The 10247-nt window shown below is 44.1% G+C and overlaps 1 protein-coding gene across 4 annotated transcripts in view; it reads right to left on the minus strand.

Moving 5' to 3' along the window:
* The window catches only part of tab2 (TGF-beta activated kinase 1 (MAP3K7) binding protein 2), a 52642-nt gene extending 42840 nt beyond the window's left edge, over positions 1-9802 (minus strand). For 2 of the 4 annotated variants that reach the window (XM_021324395.2, XM_036147104.1), the window contains exon 1: positions 9300-9802. The gene's annotated coding sequence lies outside the window, so the exon portion shown is untranslated. The remainder of the gene's footprint in view (positions 1-9299) is intronic. The other 2 variants (XM_021324393.2, XM_021324392.2) reach the window with 2 other exon arrangements.
* Between the last annotated feature and the right edge of the window lie 445 nt (positions 9803-10247).

Genomic DNA, 10247 nt, shown 5'->3' on the forward strand with positions numbered 1-10247 from the left:
ATTGACCCATCTTCCTGTACGCTGCCACACAGCCTGTATTCATGCAGGAGCTGATGCTGTAACAGCGCCGCCGGTTAGGTGCAACAGGAAGGACAGGAAGATTTCTGAATGAAAGCGCGTAAACCAGCGGCGCAACTGTTACGAGCAAAAGATAGATGGCTTGTTGGTGACGAACACCGGCGTGAAAAGGCTCTGCCGGGAGAACCACTCTGATATTACAGATATGGAGATGATTTTAAGTGAAAGGAAACACACGTTTTCAGAAGCCTGCACTCAACACCACACGTTCTTTTGAGGGCAATGCAATCCTGCTGGTCGGCCACTTGCATTTTTATTTATTTTTTTAAAATCATAAAAAAGTAGCAGGGGTGGAAATGAAAGCTTGTAACAATGCTAAAGAGCTCCAATGCTGTCTTTCCAAATGTGCCCATTTTACACACCAGCAGCTCTGTTTCCAATTAGCTGAACTGGTACAGCCAAAGTGAGCCAGCCTAGGAGCCCCACTACGTTGCTTTAATTGATGCCTCTGCTACTCTCCTGCTTCTTGCTTCATAGCTGGGGCTCTGCAGTGGCCACCTGAAAACACCCTAAACAGGGAAAAAAAGCTCCACACCGATTATTTCACAGTGTTAACATCATGATCACAAGCTACGCTAACGGTGAGTCTAACAGCACAATCCACCACCAAGTCTACTTTTGTCTAAAACTAATAGAAAAGAAGTTAGCTTTGGTTCCAGTCATATTTTTCTGTTTTTTTCCTCAAATATTTTACTGACAAGCTCAGGATTCACCAATAGGATAATTCTGTTTTAGTAGCGTTTTAACACCCTGTAAAATATTTGATTTTAGCCTTGCTGCCATGAGTGCTCATTAATAACTCATATTCTGAACAGAGGGGATGTCCCACTGCGTGTGGGAGAAGGGCTCCTGTAAAACTGGAGTTGTACTCGTAATTTAAAACAAGGACAAAATGTTTACAGTTACCGTTTCAAACTATCTTTAGTATCTCAATGAGCATTAGTGTGGTTAGCTTTACTAAGTCTCTGTATGTATTACCTTAAGAATGCACACCTTTAAATCTGAATTTTACAACAACAAAAAACCTCCCAAATCCTGCATGTCTCATGATAAACGGCGGTAGGAAACAACCAAAACTGCACATGGATGCAATGGCGAAGGAGCAGAAAGAAAGGCGCCTCCTAAGGTGCAGGTTTCTGTTGGAGCCGCCTGAACAAAGAGCTGAAATATTTACGTCAACTAAAAGTCTGCTTTTAGAAAGCTTCTTGCAGCTTTTGACCTTCCTCTGACTTCACGATCAGACTGTGGCACTGAAACGACCACCTCTGAATCTTCTTCCACCAATAACAATTTCCACACCAGTTTTGTCACACACGCTGGTAGAGCTTTTCAGGTGTTCACTGATTGGAAAAAGAGAGTTTCTCAGTTTTCCAGCCAGTTGGGGCCATGCCAGATGACAGCTGGGCAACACCAGGCCCCCGCTGATCTCTGCATCTCTAAAACGAGACTTCCAGCTAATAAATGTAAAGAATCTGTTCAGCAACAGTTGGTGAGTTAGCCAAACATCTGATAATTGGGTAAATCAGTTTTTCAGAAATGTTGACTCCTTTAAATTAGGGCTGAAAAAGTATTTGGGTTCTGCAGCTTCTGATCAATGAATCTGACAGCTGAAGTGTTTGTCTGACCACTGAGGAGGAACTGAAGCATTAAATCAGCATTTTATCATGTGCACCTTTTTATGCTTATCCAAGCTTAAAGCTTTTGGTTATTTTAATGCATTTCCCTCAACTTTGTGTAAAGCCTGGTTCCCAAACATTATTCTATGTTTTTTTATTTGCAATTTCTAAATAATTGATATAATAAATATTAATAAACTTCTCTGACTGAATGAAGTGGTTGGGAGACCTAAATCTGCTTCAAAAACAGATCTAAGCTCACCGTGTGCCGGATAGCTCAGTCCACACCTGCCCCCCCCCCCCCCCCCCATCCACCAGAGTGGTGCAACAGCCAGAGACACAGGGAACAGGGAGAAAAGCCCCGTCTTTGTCAAAGAAAGAGAAATCGGGTTCCCCAAGGAGAACGGGACGACTAAGGAACAGGGAGATCAGTTAAGCAGCGTCTTACCAAGCAGGAACACCTCTGCTGCAGCAGCTGACTCAGAACGAAGGAAGCACACAAGTGCTTCATTTTGACCACAGAGCCTTTGATCAATTCATCAGCATTGACAACCACGTGACACCAACAGGCCACAGACCTCAGTGACAACGGTCTAACTCTGCATCAGTGTTTTAGCTCTGCACCGCTGACGGACCGTCACAGATTTGGTAACGACCAATTCCTGCTGATCTCCTGAAGAGGCCACCTTCATCACGGCATCTGAAGGCCACAGCAAGGATTTCTGTGCTACGTGCCAACAGAAACGGTCACCCATCAATCTTTCACATGAACATGGAAATGTTTAAGCTGAATATTGCTTTGCTGTTTGGTTGTGATCTGAGTGTTTCCCTTTTCAATAGGAGGACCTAAAATATATAAAACGTGTTTTGAGAGCTGATAAGATGTTTTTATAAGGACAGATTTTACAGTGTGTCAGACTAACATGTAATAACATAGTAATAAAGCATGCAGAGAGGATTATATACACAGGGATGGCTGTCGTAATGAAATATGCACTTACGGTGATCCCAGAAGATACACAGAGACATAAGAGTTTGATCAAATTAAAATTATAGGTGAGACAGAAATTGTGATTTTTTTTTATATACACGTTATATATTTTGAAGCTGGAAAACACTGACTTATGAAACCAACAGATTTAAGAGCCACAAGACTGAAATATATGCAAAAGTTGTAAAATTCCATAAATGGCAAACAGTCAAAAACATTAAGGTCCATGGAGAAAGTGTATTGTGGTAGGCAGCTTAAATGGAAACTAAGAGAGGCACTTATCTAGATTTTCCAGATCAGATGGAGATGGAAACAGACGACTGCAGGAGTGGAAAGCTCCTGTTTTCTTAGATCAGGGACTCTCAGCTCCAGTAGAACAGCAACAGGACTGCTGTCCTTTATAACACTCCACTTAATCTTACACATTCATCAAACACTTAGCTTTTTAATCAGCCATTACCTAATCTCCATGCATCATCATTCCCTTATCTGAACTTTCTTTAACATTTAAGAAGCCGGTCCTGCGGACAAGTAAACCTTGGCTTCTCCTGCTGTGTGCTAAACAAACGTCTGGATTACGGATGGGACGTTTGGTCCATGTTGCCCAGCGAACTCATCATGTATAGCTTCAGACTGCTGCAGAGACAACATTTCACAGGTCTTCTTAAAGAGCAGCATGAAAAATTAGCACATTGCATTATTGTCTAATTAAGCAGCTTATATAAGTGTTACTCTATAATGACCAGGATGGACAATTAACACATGCACCTACAAACTAACACACTTTTTGCTTAATCTTATGTTTTAGAAGGAAAGGTGTTACAGGTAGCATCGTTACAACTTTAATAATCTGTTCAATCATTGTTGCAGCAAAAATAATTCTTGCTTTTCTGTGTTAAACACCAGCTATTGGATCTTATTCTGGACTTTTCTTTAATAAGTCTTTATAAATACAGTGAAACAGTGATATTTTTACTGAAGGGGATCATACTGTGAGAAACTCATACTGGCCAAGGAGCCTGTGTGTCAGACCTACTTTATAACCACTATCAACGTTGTTTCATTAGAACGTTAGTGGATGTTTTGGAGCTTTTTTAATTGACCTTTTTGGATTCCCGTTTTAAACGTGCATGAGAAACAGCAATGAAAAGAGTGGCGCCTGACTCCCATCCATGACAAAGGACAACACAGGAGGAGGCGGTCATCTGTAGAATATTCAATAACAGAGCATCACATGGGCAACTCAAGCACCAATCAGGGCACTCGTACTTATTTTTTTAGTACCCAAGCTAGTTTGAATCAGAATTATACTCCAAGTCCTATATTATAGTGAATGTTTTGACTTGCACAAATATTTCACGTGTCACGCGCTGAAAAATGACATGATAAACATCACATCACCAGCCAGAGTTGACTCACTTTACTACAGAAGCAGTCACCTAAAAGAAAGGAGGTCGAGGTGATAAAGCGTTGGGAAAGCTGTAGGCCGGGCTGACACACAGCGATATATCACACCCAGCAAAGACGGGGCCATAAATGTAAACGCTCCACTCCGTGTGAAACGGCCGTAGCAATTAGGAAATACACCGGCCAATTTATTAGGCACACCTGTTCAACTGATTTTTAACACAAGGGCCAAATCGGCCAATCACACGTTAGCAACTAAATGCATTTGGAGGTTTAGCAGTGGTGAAGACGACTTGCTGCAACTTAAAGCAAGCATCACAATGGGGAAGAGAAGGGACTAAAAGAGAAAATAGGCCGTCAGCAGCAGTGGGGAGGGCAGAGACGCCCTGTTGATGCTGGAGGAGAATGAAAGAAAGGTCACAGTGGGTTTATAATGGGGCTTCTGCTACAATTTGGGCCCCTTGTAACGACTGGCATCTTTAAATGAAACAGACAAAGTATTGTTGCTAACCACGTCTGTCCCCTTGTGACACCTAGTGAACCGATCCTCTGAACTGCGTACTGTAAGCTTGGCGGGCCGCCGCGACACCTACTGCCAGGATTAAACCCCTGTCTAAGGAGGCTAACGCACCACGCCATGCAGCTCCAATCATCTTGAACTAGTCTCTTGAACGGGGACTTCCTTTAGCTGCCGAGGTATCTACAGGCAACAGCGCTCAATCCAATGGTGCCCAGTTGGGATACAGTGGACCTGGAAGATTCCTCAATTAGCGGCTCACAAACCTGCAGCCAGAGTGGGAAGCATCAACATCTTATAGAAAGAACCTTTGCATCAAAGAATGAAGCTAAATTAAGGGGGCCAGTAAGGTTATGGTAATGCACCATGAAAACAAGCTCTTAACGATTTGTCGTTGTCCTGGAGAGTCCCCACACATTAATATACTCTCCAGTGTCTGTACAAGCCAATACATTTAAGCCCAGGACCAACCAGAAGCCCCAGCAGCATTCCTTTTAAAGTGAAGCAGCCGACAGGGGGAGGGAGGCGCCAATAGGAGCCGCTCTTCCTGACAAGCACACAGTGGAGAAGGGGGAGGGTTACAAACACCAAGCCCTCTTCCTGAATCTGCTGTAACGGGCATGTGATGGATCCTTCCCTTCTACCTGACTAGAAGTTAGCTTTCCACGTCTAGCACAAGAGACGCTTCATTAACTTGGAGGACAATAATGGGTAAAGGAAGACTGAGCAGTCTGAGAGGTCCTGGGTCGGGCCTTAGCTGGAAGCACACTCACCTGGGATCTGCAGCCTTAAAGAGAAACTGGAAAGACACGGCAACAGAGAACGCCTTTTCCAGGGTGAAACCAACACTGTGGATCAGAGCAAGTTCTTTATTCACTCCAAGGTTGTACCCACACCAGGCACACTCATAATGCGTTATCATCCTTCCCTTTGTTTGACAGAGGGCAGTAAAGAAGGAACCCCAGCTAGGATTTAAGGTTTTTATGGATAGCACATTGTAGAAACGATAAGTGGAGCTTCTTTCTGATCACACCTGTTTTCCTGAGTGCTGGCACAACAACAAGCCTAAAACTTGGGTTGCACTCAAGAACGAGTCTAGGGCGAGGTGGTGGGGCATTTGTAGAACGAGCAACCCACGTACGGAGGCCTGAGTCCTCGGTGCAGCCGCCCCAGGTTCCTCCCCCCCGCCCCCCCCAAACATCCTGTCAGTTAACTGTCAAATAAAGGCCACTGGTGCGAAAGAAAATGTAAAAGCTAACTACATAAAAACAACACGCCTTAATTCAGCACTAGTTTACTGTACATAAGCAAGCAGATTGAACTTAGGAAAGAAACTGTTATTTAAGTGCTGGGCACATACTGTCACCGTTCATTCAGCCTTTGAGCAGATAGCTCCTGACGTCCCAATAAAGCAATTAACAGCCTCTCCTCCTGCACAAAACTCCTGATTTAGCACTTGTAACAGCTACTACTGAGTCCCTGCAGAGTGGCAAATCAGCCAGGTCTCCTGGCAACATGTTAGCCCAGCTCCAGGCACACATGGTTTGAGTTAGGGATCTGCACCTATAAACAGTTGGCCATGGCAGCTTTCTGGTCAGGAAGTGCAGTGTTGACTGCAAGTCAAGACAGGCACAAGCTGCTAATGAATGACATCTACTCGCACAGTTTAGCTGCTGCAGCAGCTTTGGGTTGGAGGCGCTTGGAGTCCGGCAGAGAAGTGACTCCGAGCTCAGGAGGAGTCCGCAATCTAGTCCAAGTTGTAAAAATAAAGGGTCGGTCCCCCTCTGCAGAGATGGAAAGAGATTTACCCATACCCATCCCTTCAGAGTGTGGTTCGGATGCATCACGTCTGAAGGCATGGACAGGATAAAACCAAAGCATTATGTCAGAAAGTTCACAGAGTTTCTTAACTGGCCCTTAAAACAACTAAACACAGACCGTCTCCTGTCAAAGTCCCTTTTCCAGCCATGAGCGTCACTGGGCCTCGTCTCTGGGATTCACGCAAACATGAAGGTGAACTTCAGAAAGAAAACATGAGCTAAAACAGTTTGGCCACCAGCTGAAGGGTGGCACTCTAAAAGCCAGAAGATGGCAGGAATCTGAACACAATGAGAGAGGAAAAAAAACAGCAATCTCCAAAGTGGACTGGCTCTATGTAAATTAAATCCCATCCACAATGACGGTCCAAAAAGAACTACACAAGGAAACCATCACAACAGCTCATTCTGTACAGCCACACCATCCACCCGGACACTTTCAGTGGCTCCACACGTATAAAGAATATCTGAGAAACAAGTCCAGATTCCCCTGTCAGGTTAACTCAGGCCAAACAATTTCTAACAACACAGAGCGCTCACATCAGAGCCATCCAAAAGGTCAAGACCAACTCCTCCTGCATAAGTCTTGGTGGCAATATTATTTAAAGGCTCTCATTGGTTCATTTAAACCCTTCTTTATCTTACAGTGAACAATTAAACATAAATGATTAAAACAAACTATTGTATGGTTTATTTTAAATTTATTAGAGGATTTTCTCTAAACCCCAGGGAGTCAAAATGACACGTTTAGGCTCAAATATATACATATATTCATCTAAACCTTCTCATAAGTGATGCTGAAGGTGAGTGCTGCACAGTACATCACAGATATTTATATATCATCCCAATATCACTGTGTGCAGTATTCCTATCTCAGAGGACTGGATGGAGCACAATTATTGCTGGCCAGTATATTCCTGTGTCCCAGCAGCAAAATCTCACGCCGACACAATGACGTTGCCCCAAATCCTAAAGGTAAAAGGGTGGTGAAAGCACAGATGAGAAAGAGAGGAACATATCAGATATTATTACTGCAATATTTACCAACATTATTGCCATCGCAAAATTTTCTAATGTTGCACAGCCCTACTGAAGGCTTATCTAGACCATGTTTTAACTTGACAATCCTAAGACCTGTAAACCTATTGGAATAAAAAGTGTTTTTGACGCACTGGCTTGTTTTGATTTTTGGAGCCGAAAATAGTTTATTGGGACAGCTCTAAAACAAAAAGGAAACATTAATCTGACCTTATAAAAGAATGGCACTGGATCAAAAAAAGGACAGTACCTTTGCTTTTTTATTTTTTACAAAAATCTATATTTGAAATAGCAAAAAGCCCCCCCCCCCCCCCACCTTGAAGGGAAACCAATTCAAGGTTTTCTCCAAATGAGCCGCATCTGATTTGATTTGAAGATTTGTGATGCGTCTAAACTGAGAGCAGATTCAATCCTTACGTATAAAGACTTTTTCCATTTCTAAAGAACTCCACATTCCAAGACTGGTTTAAGCTACTGCAACCAGATGCAAAAATCACGACCTTGACAAGCCTGGAAGAAGACATAAAACGTCACGCTCAACAACAAAAAAAAAAAGGGAAATTACTCCGGAACAACCCAGGAAGCACCAAAGCTCAGGTCCGCCATGGACTGGATGAACTGGAGCCACCGTCCACCGTAACAGAATGTCTCTATGCTCCAAGAAAGATTTCCCTCCGTCAGCACGGCTAACATGTGTGTGCAGGTGAGTCAGGAACACTGGGTGTACTATAAAGCACAGTGGTGGCGGCATCATGCTGCCAGAAGAACACATTTACTGCACAATGTAAGCAGAATAATCAGAAGAGAAGACTTCTTACTAATTCTTCGACTTTGCCTCAGGTCTACAGCTACATGGCTGCACCTTTTCCGACAGAATGATTCTAGCTGTGTTCCAGGAGGAACGCAGCAAGCTATAAACTACTGGAACCTTTTCCCCCAAAGAGCCGAGTCTGTGCCACAGAACCAAACAATTCAAATTAACAGTCCAAAAAAAAAATTTATTTATGTGAGAACCTTCATAAAGGATTCTATCATATAACATTATAAAAGTAAAGTTGTATTACTATGTTATAGTATGTTGTATTATTGGTCCATCATAGAAAAAAAAAGAAAGATCTAAATAGGTCAAAACACGTCCTAAAACAACGAACAGCTCATTTTATTTGCTGGAGACCATGGTGAGTGGATGTAGATGGCCGAGCTGGACTGTATCCACCAGCAGACAGAGAAAACCATCTAAACTGTCCAAATAACACCATCTTTGACCGTCCATCAGAACCACTTCTAACCGCCTTTCAGGGAAAAACAAAAACTACTCCTGGAGTTGTAATAAAGCAAGCCGGGCCAGGGAGCTCAGTGACTGTATAGCTTTATGATTGAACCTTTCCATCTAGACTGTTTTTTTTTTTTTTTTTTGCGAGCTTTCAGCAGGGAGCTCAATGGAAAACGTAGCCTGGGCTAACATGAGCTACAAAACATGTAGCGCCTGGCAGTGTAATACTCCAAGCAGGCGGCTAATAATTACCGCATTAAGCCATTAACACTCAAGTTTAACTTTGCGAAGACGTTTAAGGCGCCTTTAATGTCTTCTTTACTCGGCCAGGGAGGCGAGTGTCTGTAAAGCCTCAAAGTTAGCCGACTTCGCTAGCTGCCCGCTTGGAGACAAAAACTTTTTCCACACATCAGACTTTTCTTCTCCGGCTGCGGGGCTCGTACGGTACGTAGCGGCGCTTGGCCGTGGAAGACGCTCGGTTCGTGTCTCCGCTCCGCTAAGCGCTCCTCTCACGGTAAATGGAAAAAAAAAAAAAAGTCTCGTTCAGTAAACGGAGCCCTACCTTCCAGTCTCCGCCGCCGCTCCCCGGCCGGGCCGTCTTCAACAACCCGAGACCGCCGACCGGACCTCCGGAGGCTGGGAGAGGAGAAGCCGCGAGGGGTCCGGGCGCTGACTGGGAGACGAGCTAACAGCACCGAGGCCCCGGGCCCGTGTCCTCGAAACGGCAAGAAGCGGAGGCCCACCGAGCCACAGCCCTCCGCTGTGTGACAGAGACTCCGGGAGAACTTTTTGACAGCTCCTCGTCTTCGCCCCCCCTCCCCTCTGCAGCCCTTCGCTTTTCTCTTTTTCCTCACTTCCAGCAGATACGAATCAAAATACTGTCACAGAATATGGCGGCGGCTTCAGCGGGCTGTTATCGCGAGATGAAAAAAAATTGTTTCCCTTTTTTTTCCCCCCCCCTGAGTTTCCAAAGTTATGCTGGCGAAGGAGGACGTTTACGATCGCTAAACAGGCTGAGCCGCCTGCAGTCCCAGAGTGAGAAAGCAAAGAAAGACGAGAGCAAGAGCCGAGTTTACGGCTGGAAGGATGAAAACTGTTTTCTAAGGCAGTTAGTCACACCACCACCACCACAAGTAAATCTCTTTTTAGTCAGAGCTCAGCTGATAGGTGTTCCACAACCTGGAGCTGGAATAGTGAGAACTTCATCTGGGCACAGTCATAGAACTAAAACAGACAAGCAACCATTTACTGCAGCTTATTTAACTTATAGACCTCAGATTACTGTGCTTAGTTCTCTACAAATCATACTGGGATAACGCAGCAGTCCAGGTTCTGCATAGAGATCTTTGTATTCTTTGGGTCATCCTTTTCAAGATGTTCAGTTTTCTCTCTTTTCTGTTACGTCTTTTGAATGATTGCGTGACGATATTTGCTGCAGAGCCGCTAAACAAGGTCGTTGTCTTCCAGCTTACCAGTCTCACAGATGTGCCATTTTTAATTTTCTGAGTGA

This window comes from Fundulus heteroclitus, chromosome 15 (assembly GCF_011125445.2).
Source record: "Fundulus heteroclitus isolate FHET01 chromosome 15, MU-UCD_Fhet_4.1, whole genome shotgun sequence".
NCBI classification, from domain to species: Eukaryota; Metazoa; Chordata; class Actinopteri; order Cyprinodontiformes; family Fundulidae; genus Fundulus; species Fundulus heteroclitus.